Source organism: Hakea prostrata, chromosome 2, assembly GCF_041222555.1.
Source record: "Hakea prostrata isolate BN-2017 chromosome 2, UWA_Hpros_2, whole genome shotgun sequence".
NCBI classification, from domain to species: domain Eukaryota; kingdom Viridiplantae; phylum Streptophyta; class Magnoliopsida; order Proteales; family Proteaceae; genus Hakea; species Hakea prostrata.
In genome coordinates this window covers 15,938,296-15,961,800 of record NC_142601.1, presented here as the reverse complement: position 1 = coordinate 15,961,800, position 23,505 = coordinate 15,938,296, and positions in this window count along the sequence as shown.

The window sequence follows — 23,505 nt, the reverse complement described above, 5'->3', positions numbered from 1 at the left end:
CCATACTATGTGTTCTTCATGATGCATGGTAGTTACATATATGGTAGGTTTTATTTCCTTATTTAGATTTATGCTTCTAAGCCTTATTCCATGAAGATCTATGTATGTTTTCATGATACCATTACCGAAAGCAATGATCCATCCTCCTATTGTTCTTGTCTTTGTTTTCTATTTCAAATTCATCAAGATCCATGATTGATTTAATTATGGTAACTTTTGTTTCCTAATTTGGATCTTGATATCTTGATTGGATTAGTGTTTTGAGGTCCCCTATATGTTAGAATACTACTGATGTAGTCTACCCCTTGATTAGTACCCTTTTGAACCACCAAATTCGGATTTCATATCTTAAAACTCTGTTTTTTTTAGGTTATCGTCTGCATTGGTCGACTGATTGGTCGACTGGACCACTCGACCAATCCACTCGACCAATGAGTACAAGCAACTCCGGAATTGGTCTATGTTGGATGTTTTGGTATCTTTTTCTGTTAGGGATCTTTCCTAATATGTTGTATATACTTGTTTAGGACCTTCTTCTCAAGTTTGCCAAGATCTTACTTGATTTCTTAGGATTCCTTTGCGAGTTATAAAAGGTAAGGATGGTTATTTCCTTAATTACATAGATAGCATGAATCTAGTTTCTATATTTGAATATCATAGATATGATTCCTAAATTAGATTCTTACAATGATATACTACTGTTGCATAACTTTGATTACAGTAGCATTACTTATTCATATTAAATTGATTCATGTATGATTTACTTACCAATGTTTTACAAGTGATTGTAATTATTGATTTCTTTCCATATATGAAGTTACCATATATGTGATGATATGATTTGATGCATGTGTATGCTTAAGTATGGTTTGGAAAGGAGAGGTGTCCTTTTGACACTTCTGTCCTTGGACTACTACGGGAATATTATGGGATGTTTCCGGAGATGCCCTCTCGGACACCTTCCTAAATCGTTGGATGACATATCTAGGATTTGTCTAGTAGTGTTTGGCTAGGATGTCCTGTTATGTCGACCCTAATCGGAGGGGTATTGAGACCGAACGACCCGTGGTAGCAATGGGGATTCATGGGCGCTCAAGACCGGTAACCAACCCGTGAGAGGACAGGAATCACATTGTGGGGGCCATTTATTGGTAGGGTTGCATATGGTTAGACTTGGGCTCACGGGCGCTTAAGACCGGTAACCAACCCGTGAGAGGACGTGAGAGCTTCCCGTTTACCATATGTGGATAACCAATAGGGTTGATGAGTCCGTAGTCCGAGTTGGTCGGTGCCATAGGATACGCCGACTCTAGTGTGAAGGATATCGGAAAGGATCGTCGGGGACGAGGAATGGAAGTATCCGGATCTCGACTTGATGTAACTAAGTAGAAGACTTGCATTTGGCTAGGTTTTACCCCGACATGCGCCAAGATTTATACCAAATGGTTGTGAGAGAGTGTGTTGACTTAACCCCCCGCCAAGGTTTGTCCCGAGGGATGAAGGACCCATTACCAATCGGCTGCTCAAGACCGGTGAAATGATCCGTGAGAGAATCCAAGATATCTTAAATGGTTGAGGATGTGAGTGGACTTTCCTAAAGAAGTACGGTGCTATGACTTAAAGCATGTCCGCCAATAGAGACCAAAGCATACATAGAGTTAGATTCATTCATTCATTGTTTGTCTCATATCATATTGCATTTATGTTTGTTCCGGAATCCCGCCATTTATGTTATTATGGATTTTTAATCGCCTTACCGAGTTTCTTTGAAACTCATTCCTTTATTGTACAATGTTGTTAGACTATCCCGCAGTACCGTGTACTATGACGGTTCCTATGAAGAAGCGCAAGGCGAAGAGGCATATCTCCAGGAAGGTGATTGCGGTTACCACAATTACTCTGAAGATCCCACGAGTGGTTATGCTCCGTACGATGCTTAGTCCGACCATTGAGTGGAAGCGTCCTTGTGCCATTTATGAGATTTACACTCACAAGGATGTTGTCTATAAAGTGGAGAACAATTTAGTTACCCAATGTACTTGCTACTGGGATTAGATTTTGTCTAGTTTATTCTTTAGAGCTACTTTTCCGCTGGATGTAAAGTGGAATTTTTGCCTCACTTTACTTATCTGTTTGATACTCTGATTATATCTATTATTCTGATTCATTTACGATTCATTCTTTCTTTATTGGATCTATGATTTATCTTCCGCACTTTTATTATGATTGTTCATGATTATGTTATTGTCTATGTGGGAGGTTGATCACTCGATACCTGATCTTCGGGCTGTGGATCACACTCTCGGGTATGCCAGATAGGGTACCGGCCGGGAGGGCGTGGATGATTGGTATCGAGCCCAAGGTTCGAGGAGATCCTAACTACAAAAGACAACAACTGAACATTCCTTAGTCATTGATCTGAAATGACTCTTCTACTCTTAGAAGTGAATAATAGAACACCGAATTAGAAACTTGACCTTTGAGGTATAAATGTAACGGTCCGAATAACATACCATAATTATACTTGAACAAATGTCACTAATGCAAGGAAAAGAAAGTTGCATAACATACAATAATTAAAGAGGAACAAAATGAACTTCATTAATTTCAAAGGTTTTACAACGATTACATCCGAAATGCATAAATGGAAATCCTAAGGTACGGTCTATCTAGGTGATCCGCTCCGATCTCTCGTATGCTCCGAACTCCTCTCGCTAGCCGAGTCACCCGATGCTCTATCCTATCCCGTCGTGACTCCATCCTCTCGTACATCTGCTCCTCTGTCCGACCTCCATCCTCTCTAGCATGGAAGTCATCGATCTCATCTGTGCTCCAAGATCCGAAGTCTCCGGAACCGCATGTGAAGGGCCACCTACCTCGAAGTGTGATGAAGGAAACTCGTGATGCCATGTGCTCAGCCTCGCGCATATCCGCATCATCTCCGGCCCGATCATCACTATCGGGACCGATATCTTCTCCTCCATCCTCTCGATCCCCGATCCTCATCCTCGGATTCATCATCATCCTCACCCTCCGGACCAGGAGATCTCTCTCGATCGCCGTAGTCTCATCCGACGAATGGTCCGAGTCCCAATAGGGTATCCCCGTGATCTAGTGTCCACCGGTGTATCCTCGAAACTCACCCCCGAAATGCCCGAAGATCAAAGTCGGTAGCCTCCCATAGCAAAGGTTCCGCATGCTAGGCCGCAGAACTAAGTCCAGCATGACCCGCTGAATGATGTAGGAGAGATCGATCTCGAAGCCCATGTAGATGCGGTAGATGACTAAGGCCTCCATCACCGTGACCCGATGGTGATGTCCGGCTTTCGGCATGATGTTTCGGCCGACTATGCGACCGATAATCCGTGCAGAACCCGTCATCCGTCCGCTAGTCCACGGTGTGAAGCATCGACGGCTATCCCATAGCGTAGAGCATATCTCGCGAAGCTCGTACGGCATCGGATGGCTGTCCAGATCTGCTCCTGCAGGTATCCACACACACCGCTGTGGATAGTAAGGAACCCGCAAGATCTCAGCCCGGTGTCCGGGTAGAGAAGCGAATCGAGTCCGGGAAGACCCCGCTCCCGAGGACAAGTCTAAGTGGATGTCCTTGGCCCCGAGCCTCCTCTGTGTAAGTTAGGTTCTTGAAGAACAACCTCACTAGTTCCGGGTATACCGGTAGATCCTCGGTGAAGAGATGAGTCCACCGCAAAGTGTCGAACCTCTCGCCGAATCCTAAAGGCTCGAGCTGGCGTAAGTGAAGTAGACGTCCCATCTCGATATTGCAGTAGCTGAAGTAGGCCTCGTACGAGAACTCGGCCCGAGGTGTGTCAAACATGTCCGGTCTCCTAACCTCCCGTCTAGGCTCGAAAGGAACCTGACCTCTGCCCCTAAGAGCACCTACGATGCGACCACGACCTCTACCTCGTCCTTGCCCTCCCCTCTGCATAGTGTGTATCTGTGAAAGAGACAAGAGACAATTCCAATTAGTGCTATTTTAAGATTTGAGCCAAAAGGGTATTTTCGTAATTTTTCGGAAAATTTCAAATTTGGGGGAAATTTGATTTGAACATACTAGCATGTGCGCAATACTTGGAATTTCATGTCTATGAAGTTTGTTTGATGAAAATCGATCGAAAACTTGGATTAAAGCGAAAAATTCAGCAAGAAGGAAATTTGGGATTTTGCAATTTAGGTCAAAATTGGATTTTTGAAAAGTTGAAATTGGTTAAATCAAATTGTATGGACCTATCTACAATGTCATCTTGAGCATGTAGCATTTGATCTCGTGTGAAAATTCCAAGCGGTTTGAGAGAAAACGAAATTTTTCTAAAGATATCGATTTCGGTATAAAACTTTGCGAGATGAGCACCAATGTGTTAAAACTTGTTGTCTATGCATGGCATTGTGTTTAAAACCTAAGGAATATGTTTCTAAGCATTCCTAAGCATGATTTCTAGCATTGGATACAAGTAAAGCATGGTTTTATTGAAATGCAAGCATGAGAAGATGAAAATGGAAGGAAGATTAAGAGGTTTACCTTGTTTGTGAAGATGGTGTGTTGTGGTGTTGTTGTTGAAGCACTAAATCACCTCAAGAACACTTGTGGGAACTCTTGGAGATTTTCCCTAGAGCTCTCTCACCTTTGGAAGAAGTTAGAATGAGGTTGGAATGTGAAAATGAGGCTTATAATGCGAATTTTCGCATTCGTGTCGCATTGGTCGACTCATTGGTCGACTGGGTCACTCGACCAATCACTCGACCAATGGTCACAGTGACCTCATTTGCTGTTGAATTTTTGGAAAATGTGATTTTTGCCTTATGGAATATTGTTTGATGATTATATGGATATATTTAAGCATGATTTAAGATTTCCAATCATTTGGTCAAGTGGATTTTTGATGATTTTAAGTAAAGAGTGGAAGCAAGTTGTTGATGATGTTCTTGGATATCTTGCTTATGATTTGGAAACCAATGTGACACACTAGGTGGGAAAAGTTAAAGAAGAGAAGGGAGTTTCACCTTGGGGAGCTCCGGTCTTGTTCGTCAAGAAGAAAGACGGTAGTATGCGCTTGTGCATCGACTACCGTGAGTTGAATAAGTTGACTATCAAGAATAGATATCCGCTGCCCAGAATCGATGATCTCTTCGATCAGTTGAAGGGTGCAGTTGTGTTCTCAAAGATTGACTTAAGGTCCGGATATCACCAATTGAAAGTGAAGTCTAGTGATATCTTCAAGACAGCTTTCCGAACGCGGTATGGTCACTACGAGTTTAGAGTCATGCCCTTCGGATTGACCAATGCTCCTGCGGTGTTCATGGACCTCATGAACCGAGTATTTCATGATGTGCTTGATAAGTTTGTGATTGTTTTCATTGATGACATCTTGATCTATTTGAAGAGCGAAGAAGAGCATGCGAGTCATCTAAGTTTCACTTTGCAAAGGTTGCGAGAAAAGAAGTTGTTCGCTAAGTTTAGCAAGTGTGATTTCTGGCTTAAGAGAGTGGTTTTCCTTGGTCATGTAGTTTCAGCCGAAGGTATTCGTGTCGATCCTGAAAAAGTCCAAGCTGTGGCTGATTGGGAGAGACCGAAGTCAGTAACGGAAATAAGAAGTTTTCTTGGATTGGCGGGTTACTACCGAAGGTTTATTGAGAACTTTTCTCGGTTGGCTGCTCCTATGACTAAGTTGACCAGGAAAGAAGAGAAGTTTGTTTGGTCTGACGCTTGTGAGAAGAATTTCCAAGAGTTGAAAGATAGATTGACAAGTGCCCCGGTTTTGACTATACCGATAGTTCCGGTGGTATGACAGTTTATACCGATGCGTCAAAGATTGGTTTGGGTTGTGTACTGATGCAACATGGCAAGGTCGTAGCCTATGCTTCTCGGCAATTGAAGGATTATGAGCGGAATTACCCCACTCACGATCTAGAACTTGCCGCCGTTGTCTTTGCTTTGAAGATTTGGCGACATTATCTTTACGGTGAGAAGATTGCCATTTTCACGGATCATAAGAGTTTGAAATACTTCTTTACCCAAAAGGAGTTGAACATGAGACAAAGGAGATGGTTGGAACTAGTCTCCGATTATGATTGTGACATTCAAGTATCATCCTGGGAAAGCAAATGTTGTTGCTGATGCTCTTAGTAGGAAGAACCAGGAAGAAGACTTTGGATTTGAATGCTTTGAGTTTACCATTGTGGTCTTCTATTGAGAGTTTTGATTTGGAAATCGTTCCGAGAATTCTGATTTTATTCTTTCGCCATGACGGCAAGATCTGGTCTTAGAGATAAGATTGTTGCTCTGAGAAGTTCGATCAAGAGTTTTTGATCAAAGTTGAGAAGATTTCTTCGAATCCTGAGTCGGACCCCGACTTTGGTATATCCATGGATGGTGTTTTGTTGTTTAGAGGAAGACTGTGTGTGCCTGCAAACGAAGAAGTTAAGAAAGAAATATTGAAGGAAGCACACCAGTCGGTCTTTCTTGTACACCGGGAAGCACCAAGATGTACAAGGACTTGAAGGAACATTTTTGGTGGATTGGTCTAAAGGCGGATGTTGATGATTTTGTTGCCAAGTGTGAGACTTGCCAACGTGTGAAAGCCGTTCGACAACCTCCATCTGGATTACTTCAGCCTCTTCCTATTCCTAGTTGGAAGTGGGAGGATATCTCCATGGACTTTGTGACTAGCTTGCCTCGGACAAGTAAAGGCAATGACACTGTGTGGGTGATTGTTGATAGGTTGACCAAATCAGCCCATTTCATTCCTATGAAGATCACTCATACTCGGATAAGCTAGCAAGGCTTTATGTGGATAATGTGGTGCGTCCGCATGGTGTGCCATTGAGTATTGTTTCGGATCGTGATCCTAGGTTCACCTCAAGGTTTTGGAATAGTTTGCGGAAGGCCTTGGGAACCCAATTGAACTTGAGTACAGCTCATCATCCACGGTCGATGGACAATCCGAGCGGACAATTCAGACATTGGAAGACATGCTCAGATCTTGTGTGGTGGATATGGGTGGTAATTGGGATGAACACCTAGCTTTGGTTGAGTTTGCCTATAACAACGGTTATCAAGCAACAATAGGCATGGCTCCATTCAAGGCTTTGTATGGCAGTACTTGTAGGACACCTTTGTACTTTGGATCGAGACAGGTGAAAGAAAAGTCTTAGGTCCTGAGATGATTGAAGCTACGAGTGCTATGGTAGATATGATAAGAGAAAGGATTAAGTCTGCCTTGATCGAGACAGAAATCTTATGCTGATAAGAGAAGGACCGATTTGGAATTTCAAGTTGGAGAGAAAGTCTTTCGAAGGTCTCACCAATGAAGGGAGTGATGAGATTCAATGTTAAGGGAAAGCTTAGCCCTCGTTACATTGGACCTTTCGAGATTTTGGAAAAGGTTGGACCTGTTGCGTATCGATTAGCATTACCTCCGCCTCTTGCTGGTGTGCACAATGTGTTTCATATTTCGATGCTCCGAAAATACATAGAGAATCCGGAACACATTTTTGCAGCAAGCACCCGAAGGACTTAGTGCTGATTTGACCTATGATGAAGAACCGGCCGAAATCTTGGATAGGAAGGACAAGCGGCTGCGGAATCGCACCATTCCTTTGGTGAAGATTCGGTGGAAGAACCATACCCCTGAAGAAGCTTCTTGGGAGAAGGAAGAAGATATGAAGGAGAAGTTTCCTTACCTCTTTGGAAGCACAGTACGCTTTCAATTTCGGGGACGAAATTTCTTTAAGGGGGGGAGAATGTAAAACCCAGCCCTAACCTTGACCCGGAAACCTTGTTATTTGTAGGTCCGATGACCCGAAGTAAAGTAAGAAGTCAGCTTTGGGCCATCCCAAGAGAGGACTTGGTGTCCGGCTTTGAATCCATGAAAGTTGATGATGAGGTTCTATTTATGGAAACTGAATCGATGAAGATCTGATTAGTTGATGGACTTGGAGTGCTCTCTATCTTGGTTTGAAGGCATTTCTACCTATTAGGTAAGTCACTTGACTTGTGTGCAAAACCCCTTTAGGATTGGATTTGATCTGGACCTTCAATTCCCTCGTTTTGGTCTTCTTTGTCAAGATTGGTCGATTGATTGGTCGATTGGGGGGACGGTCGACCAATCCACTCGACCAATGAGTGTTGTCTTTGGCAATTAGGTTGTTCTTGCTCTATTTAAGTCCAATCTCGAGTCCACTTCGTATTTGCTGCCTCCAAACCCTGCTGGAACGAACCAAAGACCTCTCGCAAGTCATCTCTCTTGCATCCTTGGTGTTTTCTTGACGGATCTTCGTCGAAACTCTTCTTTTTGCATCAAAAGGTATGTCTACTCTCTCTTCTTCTCCTCCATCTTTGTTTTTCTTTCCTTTTTGAGTTGAGACAGTAGAAGAGATGCTGCATTCTCTGTTGCAAACATCTCTGAACATGTTCTCATGATCATCCTAAGGATTTGAGGCTAGAACAATGATCTTAACCATGATCATTGCAAGCTTTTGAAGGAATCATGATCAAACCATGATCTAATCTTTGGTTAAACTTCTAATCTGAATTATGATCTCTTTGGATCTTCTTTGTTGATCATGTTAGTAGTTAATTACTGTGTTTTCTTTCCATGATCCATAATCTATAGATTTCTAGTTGTTCTCTTCTACCATACTATGTGTTCTTCATGATGCATGGTAGTTACATATATGGTAGGTTTTATTTCCTTATTTAGATTTATGCTTCTAAGCCTTATTCCATGAAGATCTATGTATGTTTTCATGATACCATTACCGAAAGCAATGATCCATCCTCCTATTGTTCTTGTCTTTGTTTTCTATTTCAAATTCATCAAGATCCATGATTGATTTAATTATGGTAACTTTTGTTTCCTAATTTGGATCTTGATATCTTGATTGGATTAGTGTTTTGAGGTCCCCTATATGTTAGAATACTACTGATGTAGTCTACCCCTTGATTAGTACCCTTTTGAACCACCAAATTCGGATTTCATATCTTAAAACTCTGTTTTTTTTAGGTCTATCGTCTGCATTGGTCGACTGATTGGTCGACTGGACCACTCGACCAATCCACTCGACCAATGAGTACAGCAACTCCAGAATTGGTCTATGTTGGATGTTTTGGTATCTTTTCTGTTAGGGATCTTTCCTAATATGTTGTATATACTTGTTTAGGACCTTCTTCTCAAGTTTGCCAAGATCTTACTTGATTTCTTAGGATTCCTTTGCGAGTTATAAAAGGTAAGGATGGTTATTTCCTTAATTACATAGATAGCATGAATCTAGTTTCTATATTTGAATATCATAGATATGATTCCTAAATTAGATTCTTACAATGATATACTACTGTTGCATAACTTTGATTACAGTAGCATTACTTATTCATATTAAATTGATTCATGTATGATTTACTTACCAATGTTTTACAAGTGATTGTAATTATTGATTTCTTTCCATATATGAAGTTACCATATATGTGATGATATGATTTGATGCATGTGTATGCTTAAGTATGGTTTGGAAAGGAGAGGTGTCCTTTTGACACTTCTGTCCTTGGACTACTACGGGAATATTATGGGATGTTTCCGGAGATGCCCTCTGGACACCTTCCTAAACTGTTGGATGACATATCTAGGATTTGTCTAGTAGTGTTTGGCTAGGATGTCTGTTATGTCGGACCCTAATCGGAGGGGTATTGAGACCGAACGACCCGTGGTAGCAATGGGGATTCATGGGCGCTCAAGACCGGTAACCAACCCGTGAGAGGACAGGAATCACATTGTGGGGGCCATTTATTGGTAGGGTTGCATATGGTTAGACTTGGGCTCACGGGCGCTTAAGACCGGTAACCAACCCGTGAGAGGACGTGAGAGCTTCCCGTTTACCATATGTGGATAACCAATAGGGTTGATGAGTCCGTAGTCCGAGTTGGTCGGTGCCATAGGATACGCCGACTCTAGTGTGAAGGATCTTTGGAAAGGATCGTCGGGGACGAGGAATGGAAGTATCTGGATCTGACTTGATGTAACTAAGTAGAAGACTTGCATTTGGCTAGGTTTTACCACGACATGCGCCAGTACTTATACCAAATGGTTGTGAGAGAGTGTGTTGACTTAACCCCCGCCAAGGTTTGTCCCGAGGGATGAAGGACCCATTACCAATCGGCTGCTCAAGACCGGTGAAATGATCCGTGAGAGAATCCAAGATATCTTAAATGGTTGAGGATGTGAGTGGACTTTCCTAAAGAAGTACGGTGCTATGACTTAAAGCATGTCCGCCAATAGAGACCAAGCATACATAGAGTTAGATTCATTCATTCATTGTTTGTCTCATATCATATTGCATTTATGTTTGTTCTGGAATCCTGCCATTTATGTTATTATGGATTTTAATCGCTTTACCGAGTTTCTTTGAAACTCATTCCTTTATTGTACAATGTTGTTAGACTATCCTGCAGTCTTGTGTACTATGACGGTTCCTATGAAGAAGCGCAAGGCGAAGAGGCATATCTCCGGGGAAGGTGATTGCGGTTACCACAATTACTCTGAAGATCCCACAAGTGGTTATGCTCCGTACGATGCTTAGTCCGACCATTGAGTGGAAGCGTCCTTGTGCCATTTATGAGATTTACACTCACAAGGATGTTGTCTATAAAGTGGAGAACAATTTAGTTACCCAATGTACTTGCTACTGGGATTAGATTTTGTCTAGTTTATTCTTTAGAGCTACTTTTCCGCTGGATGTAAAGTGGAATTTTTGCCTCACTTTACTTATCTGTTTGATACTCTAATTATATCTATTATTCTGATTCATTTACGATTCATTCTTTCTTTATTGGATCTATGATTTATCTTCCGCACTTTTATTATGATTGTTCATGATTATGTTATTGTCTATGTGGGAGGTTGATCACTCGATACCTGATCTTCGGGCTGTGGATCACACTCTCGGGTATGCCAGATAGGGTACCTGCTGGGAGGGCGTGACAAGAAGTGTATGTATCGTCCATCTCCATAGCATCCTCACTGGACCGGCCTCAATTGAGTCTGGATCTGCGACCTCGTCGGCGACGGCTTTTCCACCCCAAAATACAGGAGGGCCTAGGGGTGGTGATGGGAGTTTTATTTATTTTTATTTAATATTTTTCAGTTGTGGAGCCAACCAATTTTGTGGTGGTAAAATTGTCTGGGAGCAAAGACGGGTGATGATCCGGATTCGCCTCAACTAGCATGATGGGAATCAATTTCTGCATTCGACCGACGGTGATTCAAAGTGACTAGATCCGGTGGTTCAAAATGTTCCAATAGGATTGCTATCTAATCGTTATCCAAGATTCTGGAATCTTGCATAAGGATAGGAGTTTCTCTCACTACCAATAATTGATATTATTTATTGCCTACACTGGGCCCCACTTTCATTTGTGAGTCTCGGATATTACCATCTCTTTCTGCATTAATTAGATTTGATGCATATGCCAATTCATCAGGTAACACATAAGGAAGCCTAGTTGTCACTTCCGATGTACCTGCATGATTATTAGCTTTTTAGTTAGAGGCCCTCCATTATCCTCTTGGAAACCATCTCTTCTCAGCACCTCAAATTTCCATATAATGCAAGAGGGTCCCTAGATCCAACTCCTTCCCTATTTGTGTTTTACCCTTTCATCTGCACCACTTTCATCTGCACCACTTTGCCACCTACAGATCCTCAGCAAGCATCTTTTAGGGGCTGTTTGGTTACGCGAATCCAGAGGATTCACAATTGGGAGATTTTTACCTGTTTGGTTGTGTGAATCTCTAGATTCATGAAATCTAGAGATTCACATTTTTACACTAAAAACGTGAATTTGTAGATTTATGGGTATGAGGTGAAATTCAGAGATTTCACCCATACTATCAAAGCGTTAAAGATTTGAACCATAATTCAATAAATATTTTTTTAGGATAAATTTAGAAATTTCATTTCAAAAATTCAAATTAATTAAACAGTTAATTTTACGAACCATGACTCTAGAGATTTGAAGTCTGTAGCCCGTAGGTGTTGACCTGTAGCCCGTAGCCCGTAGGTGTTGACCAACACCACCGTTTGCCCTTTATCTTTTGATTGTTGTTCCTCAACCGCCTTTGGGTTCCCATGACTACCTGACGCCATATCTTCCTCGGTCCTCTCACAGGTTAAGGGACAATTTTCTGTATGATGGCTGAACCTTTCATAGTCATGGCAAAGTAGATGCAAAGACTCATAAAGGACTTGATGAACCTTCCCATTCAATTTGAACTATATGATGGCAAGGCCTTCTCCAAGTATACTTCAACACACTCGTTCAAACTTACCTCTTGCAGCTTGCTCAGTTGTGGAATCAACTTTAATGACTTTACCCACTTTGCTTCCTAATTTCATAACGAATTTTTCTGCCATAATATTTGATGACCACTCTTGGGAATCTTACCCACACCATCAATTTCTTCAATTCGGCCTTCTCTAGGTCAAAATATGGTTCCCAACATCGAACAGAAAGGTAATGATCTGAGAGAATCCAAGGTCCCTCAGTCAGTGCTCTTTTATAATCACCGAGTCAAAACTTTGCAATGAAATACCCACACCCAAGGTCAATCAGATCAAATGTACCGCTTGGTCTCTAGAGTTTGAAGCAACCTCTTCAACATAAATTTATACCATCCACACTTTTCAACCAATTTTAGGATCAAAGACTATCTCCAGCTTCCTAATTCTCTCCTTCTCCTCCTTCGGTAACACAACAGTCGGACAAAATTCATCCTTTCCATTTGCCTTTTCTTCCTCATCTTCAGAGTCATCTGTGTCCCCCTTGGATGAATCCTCAAAGTAAAACACATTGCTTTCATACTACCTTCTTCCTCTTCCATATCGTCCTGCTCCATGTTCTACTTCGCAACCCCCTTCACCACCACATCTACATAACTTCGTTGCTGACTTCCCCTATCTCCAAAGTTTACTCCCAAAAAATAAATAAAATAAAATAAAATCCAATGGTTAATTTTATATAAAAAAGAAAAGAAAGGAAAGGGAGTTCTAAAAGGAGAAAAAGGAAAACCAAGTGAGAACAAAAAGCCACTATCTCAAATTATAGAATTAGAGCTATTTCAATTATTTTTGAAGGGCTTTCATTGGTTGATAATAGATATGTGTAATTTAGTGAGTTCTTCTTATATGCTATATCTTCAAAGTATGTCATTTTCAATATCCTACTATTAGTTTGCTATACAAAAAAATTGCTCAGTATTTCATGTTTTGTTAGATATTTGGCACATATACCAAGGTAATTGAACTGACATATTTTTCTTGGTCGAATTAAAATGATATATTTTGCCAAGAAGCTCATATTTCTAAACTAACTATAACCTTCATTGAAACCGTTTGACAGATAAATTGCTAAGTATTTCCTGTTTTTTTAGATATTTGGCACATATACCAAGGTAATTGAATTGACATATTTTTCTTGGTCGAATTAAGATGATACATTTTGCTAAGAAGCTCACATATTCATTAATTGAGTCAGAATTATCTTAACATAAATTAGTTCTCTCATATTCTTTTGTAAACAAGAATTTCTATCAAAAAATGAAAATAGAGTAGAATTAAAGATTATTTGACAGAAACATGCATTATCATTAAAAATCAACATTCGATAATCTTCAACCTAATCAAAATATAAGCAAAAAGCCCATTGCAACTGCACATACATATTTACTAGTATATATAAAACGTGAAAAGTTCAGAGGAGAGAGGAGGAAGTGACACCTCCCCCTCTCCTCCCACCTAACGTGGTGAATTTTCAAAAAGGTCTTATAATCATATATAATCTTTTATGTGTTAAAATAAGAGGGAGAGAGAATTAAGTTGGGGGGGGGGGGGGGTTTTCTGCTGTAAATAGAAGACACAAGAGAAGAAGTGAAAGAAGAGAGAGCACGTGTACCACGACTATTGGCATGAGTACTAGCACATGTCAGGGTTTCTAATCCAATGCAATGTCATACTAGTACATAATATATGGAGTCCTGATACTTCCCCTATGGCACCAACCAACTCGACTCCATATCCTTCGCAACCTAGGAATGAGAACCCTCATGGACTGGCCAGCTATTGGACTACACTCCCTAACCCTATGGTCATCCACATATTATTGGGGCGGAAAGCTCTCATGACTCATCATGACACCTAGGCCGCTCCTTGGATGTCCATGAGCCTAACCCTAACATATGCAACCCTTTCATTGCATGATCAACTGTCACACCCCACCTACCGGTCTCGGTTACCAGCCCGACAACCCGTGGGTGTGAACCATCACAGAATCCACGGTCTTATCCATCAATAATAATAAACACAAGTATAGACAATCAAGAGCAAGAATAAGTGCAATAATATATCAAAAGGTTACAGGAGTCCAAAAACTCCGATAAAATCAATGAACGAAACAAAGGAAAGAAAATCAAGAATCAAAAGTAAAATCGAGTTCAGCGGGACCAAAAAGAATAAACTAAATAATTTTCTTTTTAGTTTCTTTTTCTTGATCTAAATAATATTTCTCATGAATAGCAAGGTAGGGGGTTCTCCAGTCTTCATCTATACGCTTCTCGAATATCCTAGGAATATGCCTCCTTCTGCCATTAATGGGTGCTATAAGCGCACTCCAAGCATTCGCATGAGGTTTCATGCTCATCAAGTTCATGTACCACTGTCTACACCACATCAGCTTCATACGAGAAGGCTCTTTCATATGGATCATCTCCAACTTCTGACGTTGTGCCACCATCTATGCAACTCATATAATATATACAATGAAAGAAATGAGTTCTGATGAACTCACTAAGGAACAAATAATTCTCATATATATGTCAACACAATCCACGAATGCACATATGAAATGATATGGATGGTATGCAAAAATATGAATGCTACTAAGATCTAACTATGCAAGTCTCTAACAGTTGACATGCTTTAAGATATAACACCAGCCCTCCTCTGGGTAGGTCTAGTCACTCTGATCCCGCAAGGATTGGTTACCTCTGTTGGGATCCTGGGTAGGGGTAAGTCCACAGCTGGCTCACAAACATGGCTGGGGTTTAAGTCAACATTCTCTTACCATGACCATTGGCATGAGTACTGGCGCATGTCGGGGTTTCTAATCCAATGCAAAGCATACTGGTAACATACTATATGGAGTCCAAATACTTCCCCTATGGCACCAACCAACTCGGTTGAATATCCTTCGCAACCTAGGAGTGAGAACCCTCACGGACTGGCTACCGCTGTTGGACTCCACTCCTTAACCCTATGGTCGTTCACATATTGTTGGGGCAGAATGCTCTCATGACTCCTCACGACACCCGGTCGGCTCCTTGGACGTCCATGAGCCCAACCCTAACATATGCAACCCTACCATTGCATGACCAACAGTGGACCACTGAGTCTCCTCATGGGACTGGGTACTGCTATAGAATGAAATAGAGTCATGTCACCATTGTCACGGGTCACCCGGCTTCAATTCCCCTGCCAAAAGGTAATAGCATGTGGGGTACCTAGCCATGCAATTCTAGACTCTCCTAGGTATGTCATTCAATAATAATGATAGTGCTAGAGGCATCAGTGAGCATGTGTCCCATACCACAGCCCTTTTGTCACATCCCCCCAGCCGGTACCCTAACTGGCATACCCGGGAGTGTGATCCACAGCCCCGAAGATCAAGTATCGAGGAAATCATCCTCCCACATATACAATAACATAATCATAAACAGGAAATAATCAAGGTTTAAATATTATAAACAAAAGGTTTAACTTAAGAAATGAATAAATAATATAATCAGAGTGCGGAAAATGATACCAGATGTCCGAAGATATCAAAAGAAGTAAAGTGAGGCGGAAACTCACTCCACAAACATAGCGGAACGCAGTATGAAAGTCAAAAAGGAAATTTCAACTGAAACAAATGTACTAAGAAATAAACTAGGAACAAGAGTCTTCTAGTCTATAGATAACGTCTTCATAAGTGTGGACTTCATCAACCCAATGAATCCTTTCTAACTCTATGCTGTTTTCAAAAGTAGTACGCAGCTTGATCCGCCGGGGATCATCGAGTAATCTTGATCGTCGCCAGTACCTTGCGTGTAATACGCTTCATCAGCTTGCGCTTCACTGTACTGGTCGTCATAATAATCTATACCTGCAGGATAATCTAACAAGAAAATATACAAAAAGGAATGAGTTTCAAAGGCAAGTTAATCCATAACAACATAAATAACATGTGGCAAAACATAACAAGATGCAATGCAATATGAAACAGATAATGTATGAATGCATCTAAACTCTATGTATGCTGGTCTCTATGGTAGACATGCTTTAAGTCATAGCACCGTACTTCTTCGGGTAGGTCAGTCACTCCCCCTCAGCCATCCTGGCATCTTGGGTCTGCCGGGTAATTGGGTAAAGTCCTCATCAAACCATGGTAGGGGATTTAGTCAACACACTCTCTCACAACCATTTGGCATAAGTACCGGCGCATGTCAAGGAAAAGCCTAGCCCAATGCAAGTCATCTAGTCAGTTATATCATCTTAGTTTCAGATACGTCCATTCCTCATCCCTGACGATCCTTTCCGGTATCCTTCGCACAAGAGTCAGCGTATCCTATGGCACCGACCAACTCGGAATACAGACTCATCAACCCTATCGGTTATCTACATATGGTTAACGGGAAGCTCTCATGTCCTCTCACGGGTTGGTTACCGGTCTTGAGCGCCCATGAGCCCAAGTCTAGCCATATGCAACCCTCCAATAAATGGCCCCCACAATATGATTCCCGTCCTCTCACGGGTTGGTTACCGGTCTTGAGCGCCCGTGAATCACATTGCTACCACGGGTCTTTCGGTCTTAATACCCTTCCAATTCGGGTCTAATATAACAGGGGTATATCCTAGCCAAACACTGCTAGACATCCTTAGGTATGACAACCAATGATTCGGGAAAGCGTCAATGGGCATCTTCGGAGAACATCTCATACTATTCCCTCCGATGTCCAAGGACAGAAATGTCAAAAGGACACTCCCCAATCCCAAACCAAACTTAAGCAAACACATTCTCAGATCAGTCATGACATATACAACCAACAGTTCATCATATACAAGAAAATGTAAAAGCAAAATCAGATTAGGTAATAATAAGTAATTCATATAACATGAATAATGAAAAAGATAATATAAACAAGTGCTACTGTTCTCACAGTAAGAGATCAAAATTAAATTACAATAACAGTAAGTAATCTCATAGTTTCATAAGGTAGAAACCAGAGAACAAGCAATCTATGTAGCTAAGGAAATAACTGTCCTTACCTTGATTATCGAAGAAGATGATCCAAAGATCAAAGTGAGCAACTCCAAACTTAGCAAATAAACTCCTAATAACCATAGATACAACATTAGGAAAGATGCCTAAAAGATCAGAGAGCAAACGAATCAAATCGGGCAAAAAACGAAGCTACTGACTCCTTTGGTCGAGTGCTTGGTAGACTGGCCCAGTCGACCAAGCAAGTCAGTACGGAATTGTACAAACTGCTTTAGCCATAACTTCCTCATTTGAAGTCGGATTGATCCGAAATTCGAAGGGGAACTTCCTAGGATGTATTAGAATCACATGGGAAGATAAAATCATAAAGTCATGGTAAAAATATGGGTTCTTGATTTAACCCAAGAAATTAGGGTTTCAACCTTTATGGCTCCCCAGGAAAGGTTATGATCACAGAATGAAAGGGAATTAATGATTTGCCAATTATAACAAGAAAATCATAGAAATTATAGTTTAGGTTACTAGAAACATTACCCATGAGGTTTCCCTCGCATGGGAGGTCACCAAGGTTTTCCAGAAATCAAGCAAGGGTTAGGGTTTCCATAAAAATATACGTCCAGGGTTAAGATCATGATGATGATCATAGATCTCAAAGAAATGAAGGAGGTCACGAAGGGATGGTTGCAAGGATGCAGCATCTACTTCCTGATCTCAATCAAGAACAAGATCGAAGAAAAGAAATTCGCAATGTTGAAGCGATTACTAACCTTGAATTGTAAGAATAGCGATGAGAGGCTTCAGATCTGCAGAGGAGTTTTCGAAGTCACCAAAGAGAGTTTTGGAGAGGTGTTCTCACGTTCACAAAGTGTTTAGGAGGCAGCCGTAACAAAGAAATACGAAGTAGGGTTTAAATAAAAGTGAAAAACCCTAAAATTACAATTTCTCGGATTTCACGCCCCTTTGGTCGAGTGCTTGGTCGAGTGGCCCACTGGACCAAGGAGTCGACCAAGGTAGACAGTAAGGAATAATCAGGGATTTGGAGGATCAAATGGGCTTTAAACCTTATGGGCTTTTGCATACACATCAAGTGACATGTCAAGTGTAAGAAAATACCTCCAAACCAAGTCAGATAATACTCCAAGTCCTTCAACTAATCTCATCTTCAGACAGCTGCAGCTTCCTTTCCAAATCTACACAGACATCCAAGTATGGAACTCCATCAACAACATCCATGGGTTCAGAGTCAAACACCATGTCTTCTACTGAGATGGCCCATAGTTGGCTTCTTTCTTTACTCTGGGTCTTCAGACCTAAAAACAACTGGGTTACCGGGTCAAGGTCAGGGTCAGGTTAGGGCTGGGTTTCACACCTTTGATATCTCCAGCCAAGATATCCCAATGGAATAACCCTTCCATCACAACTACACTTCATCACTCATCATCATACCAAAACAATTGTGCAATATCATAAAAGATGAAGTACATCAAGGAACACCACAAACAACAAGTATACAATAAGATTCACATGTTTTATACAATTACAACAAGTTACATGATCAAAGAATAGTAAATAGAATAGCTGAATCATCATGTCTATGTAATTGCATATAAATAATAATGCATGTCCTTATCTGTAAATAAGTAGAAGTCTGCTAGAACGCAAACCAATAACAATTATAAGACTTTCAGTAGAAACAGAGGACACCTAGGCATAGGGTTACAAGAATGTATGAGAGTCAAGAGTCAAATCAAGTCCAAAATCAAACCTACACAGTCACTGGAAACCAGCTGTTTGCTTGTGGCGGTTGCTTGGGTCAAGCGACCTCCACAAGCGACCACCCACAGATAGTTACCAACTCCGAAAATCAGACTTCTGATCACCCGATTTCAATCCGTTTTCGGATGATCTTAGTCCGAATTTCAATCTTAATAGGTCTATAACAAAGGGGTAACATGAAACCCTAAAATTAACACAGATCTATTACCCAAATCATTCCCCTTGATTAGATCCATCCATTTAACAAATGCGGGGATTCGTTTCTAGACAGGATCCCATCAAGAATATTGGAAAGAGAGCTACAACTAACCTAGTGGGTAACCAATAACAAAATGGGGATGGGTTCATATCAATTAGAAGTTGAAAAGAAGAGAATGAGAGATGGAGATTCATTACCTTAACCAAAATCACCAAATACAGAGGGGAAGAGGTTCCGGATCACTAACAGCACTTCATCCACCTTCCAGCACGTTTCCACTGCCGCCTAATCACCCAAAATAGCAATCCCGAATATAATAATGCGTTAATAGGGTGAAGGTTGCTATTTATAACGAACAGGGGGCAATTTAGGGCATTTTCCAGCAAGCAAAACTTGGTGGTCACTTGGTTCAATCAACTGCCTCAAACAACCGCCGCCTAGTATATTGCTATACAAGGGTGCTTTGCTCAAGGGGTTGAAAACTAAACGCAACCTAACCCTAGTCAACACGTGGGGGAGGTCTTACCTTCATTCCGGACATCTCCAGACACCTCATGCCTTGATCCAGAGATCCAACTTCCCAGCTAGGCAGGTTCATCAATAGAAGAATCCAGATCCATGGGTTCTAGATATGGATCATGGACTTCTATCCGGACACTCCACAAAATAACCCAACTAAACCTTTGGGTTCTTGGACCTGCAATACGGATCCCGGGTTAGAAATACGGGGGTTGTTACATCAACAGTATACTACCGAGTCTCCGCACGGACTGGTTACTACTGTAGGATGAAACAAAGTCACGTCACCATTGTCACGGGTCATTCGGCTTCAATTCCCCTACCGAAAGGGTAATAGCATGTAGGGTTCCTAGCCATGAAATTCTAGACTCCTTAGGTATGTCATCCAGTAGTCATGATAGTACTGGAGGCATCAGTGAGCATGTGAACCATATCACAGCCCTCTGATATCTCAAGCAAAGATACCCAATTGGATACCCTTTCCATCACAACTACACTACATCAATCAAGATCATATCATAACCGTTCATTCAATGTCATAAAGTGATTTAGTATATAAATATAACATAAACAATTAAGTATATAATAGTATTAAAGTGAATTGAACAACTACAGTAAGGTACATGATTAATGAATAATATAGGAAACAACTGACTCATCATATACATGTCATTGCATGTAAACAAGATAGTGTGTCCTTACTTGTAATTAAGTAAAAGCTTAATAGAATGCAATCAAACCACAATTACAAGACTTGCAGTAGACTCAGAGAACACCTAAACATGAGGTTACAAGAATGTATTAAGGACATCAGTCAAATCAAAGCAAATACAATTCTCAAACAGCCACTGTGACCCAGCCGGTTGCTTGGGTCAAGCGACCACCACAAGCAATCACCCCTGTTACAGATAGTTTTCCAACTTTGAAATTCAAACTTTTGATCATCCAATTTTAATCCATTTTTGGGATGATCTTAATTTGAAATTCAATCTTAACATGTCTATAACAAAGGTGCAAAATAGTAACCCAAAGTTAACAAGATCCATTACCCAAATTCTTCTCCCTTGATTAGATCCATCCTTTATTTGAATGCAGGGATTCGTTTTTGGACAGGATCTTCTCAAACACATTGAAAAGGGAATAGATCTAATGCAATTAGGTTACCACTAACAAAAGGAGAGGGATCTACACCAATCCAAGAGTTAAGGGAAGAGAAAGGAGTGAAAGGGATCCACTTACCTCAACCCGATTAGTAGAACAAATGGGGAAATTGATCCAAATCACACTCCATGCTTTCCTCACCTTTTAGCATGTATCCCCTGCCTCCTAACCATCCAAAACAGCAATCTTGAATATAATAATGAGTTAATAGGGCGGGGTTTTCTATTTATAAAGGACAGGGGGCAAATTAGGGAAAAATCCCACAAGCAGACCATGGTGGTCGCTTGGGGCGGTTGATTGGCCCAATCAACCGCCTTAAGCAACCACCCCCTAGTACTTTGTAGTACAAGGGTGCTTTGCTCAAGGGGTTGACTCTCAACCTCAACCTAACCCTAAACAACACATGGGGGGTCTTAGCTTCATTCCGAACATCTCCAAACACCTCTTGACTTCCACTAGGGATCCAACTTCCCAGTAAGGTAGGTTCTTCATCAAGAGAATCCAGATCCATGGGTTCATGTATGGATCATGGACTTTCTATCTAGACACTCCACAACTTAATCCAACTTGACCTTCGGGTTATTGGAGTTGCAATACGGATTTTGGGTTAGAATTACAGGGGCTGTTACAGATTAAAGAGGAGAGAAGAGAAAGATAAAGAGAAAATAGCAAAGAGAGTAGAATTAAGAGAACGTGAGAAAGAATAGAGAGAACTAAGGGAAAGAGAGAAGAAGAAATAGAGTAGCAAAAAATGAGAGACAAAGAGGAGGAGAGAGAAAGTAAAGAGAGAGAAACATAGGGGAAGCCTTGTGTGGTTTTTGCATGTTCTAAAATAGTCGATGATCATTCACAAAATAGTAGAGAGGGCAAGCTTTAACTGATTCAGGATCAAGAGGTGCATCTTGAATAGGAACATGTAAGTGATATTGACTAACCTATGTAGTTATAACTGGGTGGTTCCACTTAATAAACATGTAGCATTCACATGTAAATATAAAACTTATCTTATTCATTCACTTATGCAACTTATGGAAGTGCATGATATATTGCTTTGTGAATAGAACAGAAGTGCATGGGATCGAATGACAGCTTAAGAACTTGATTGAAATGTTTGAATTGAAATGTTGATAGTATTCTTGAATTATTAAACTAGGAATTTGAAATGATGCTTATGCTTGTCAGATTCAGAATTATCATGTTTTATTATTTAAATGATGGGTTTATATAGATAATTGTATGAATTTTGTCAAGTTTTATTCAAATAAGGTTAAGTGATAATTGAAATGCAAGAGGTACACTGAAATGGACAGGGTATAGTAATGCAAGGCTGAAATTGAATAAAAAGAGGAAAGAAAAGGGAGAAAATAATAAGAATAAATAAATAAATAAAATGTTAATGGCTTCTGTAAGTCCTGGTACCTAGTGTACCCAAACGGGAAGGCATGAAGCGAGACTAAAAAAATGGAAAGATAGACTAGACCGAAAAGACTAAAAAGAGAATCTCTTAATGAGAACCTCTAAGATTGAGAATGAGACTGATGCCACTTGTGTGGTTTAGACTGAGGGTGTTCTTTCTACAGGTAGTACTTAGGTCTAGATTAATTGAAAAAAAGAAGAAGAAGAAAAAAAAAGAAAAAAAAAAAAAAAAAAAAAGAAAAAAGAAAAAAAGAAAAAAGAAAAAGGAAAATGAAAAGAAAATTGAAATGCTTAATGTTATAAGACTTTGATGTGACAATGGATGCATGATGATTTACTTGGATTGTTTACATGGTTGGCTATATTGCTTACTAGGCCCATGAAGCTCATTATTGTAAATGTTGACAAGTCCTCGTATACATGACAAGGGCAAAAAGTACTGCATCGAAGAGTATAATTTAAAGTAAAGGATGGGAATTTCTTTTGCAACTGATGTTTTGTTAAACTGGAGTATGGAATGTATATATCTTTTTTAAGGTTGTACGTATTTAACTAGGCAATGGGTGAAACTCAATATCAATAAGACAGGACTTTGGACCATTTATATATATATATATGAGTCAAACTATCAAATAGGTTATCTGTTTTCGTCCCTAGAAATGTTTAGTTTAGCGTTGTTTTTAGTGGCTATAAACATGTTGATACTGAGAGGGACTGTCACGTGCCCCAGTTGAATGTCTCTAAAGTGGGCACCACCAAGCCTATGAAAACTGGGGTCATGACACTCCCCCTACTGGCGACCACCACCCCCACCTTCCCATGCTGGTGAGGTGGTTGAAAAACAAAAAAATGATTTGATTCGTGAGATTTAATAGAAGAAGAAGGTTACCTTGCTCTTGGTAACAAAATTGCTAACATTGATGACTCACTTGGCAAAAATTATGATATGGAAAATTATTAAATCCATTTTAGTCCACAATGATTCCCTTAAGATTCAACATCCCACATGACTTTTGAAATCAAAGGTCTGTATTTGAAAATTTTTGATCTCAGAAACAGGGAAAAATCACACCAGATTACTTCATGAACTGCCATGGATTCCGACGAAAAACCA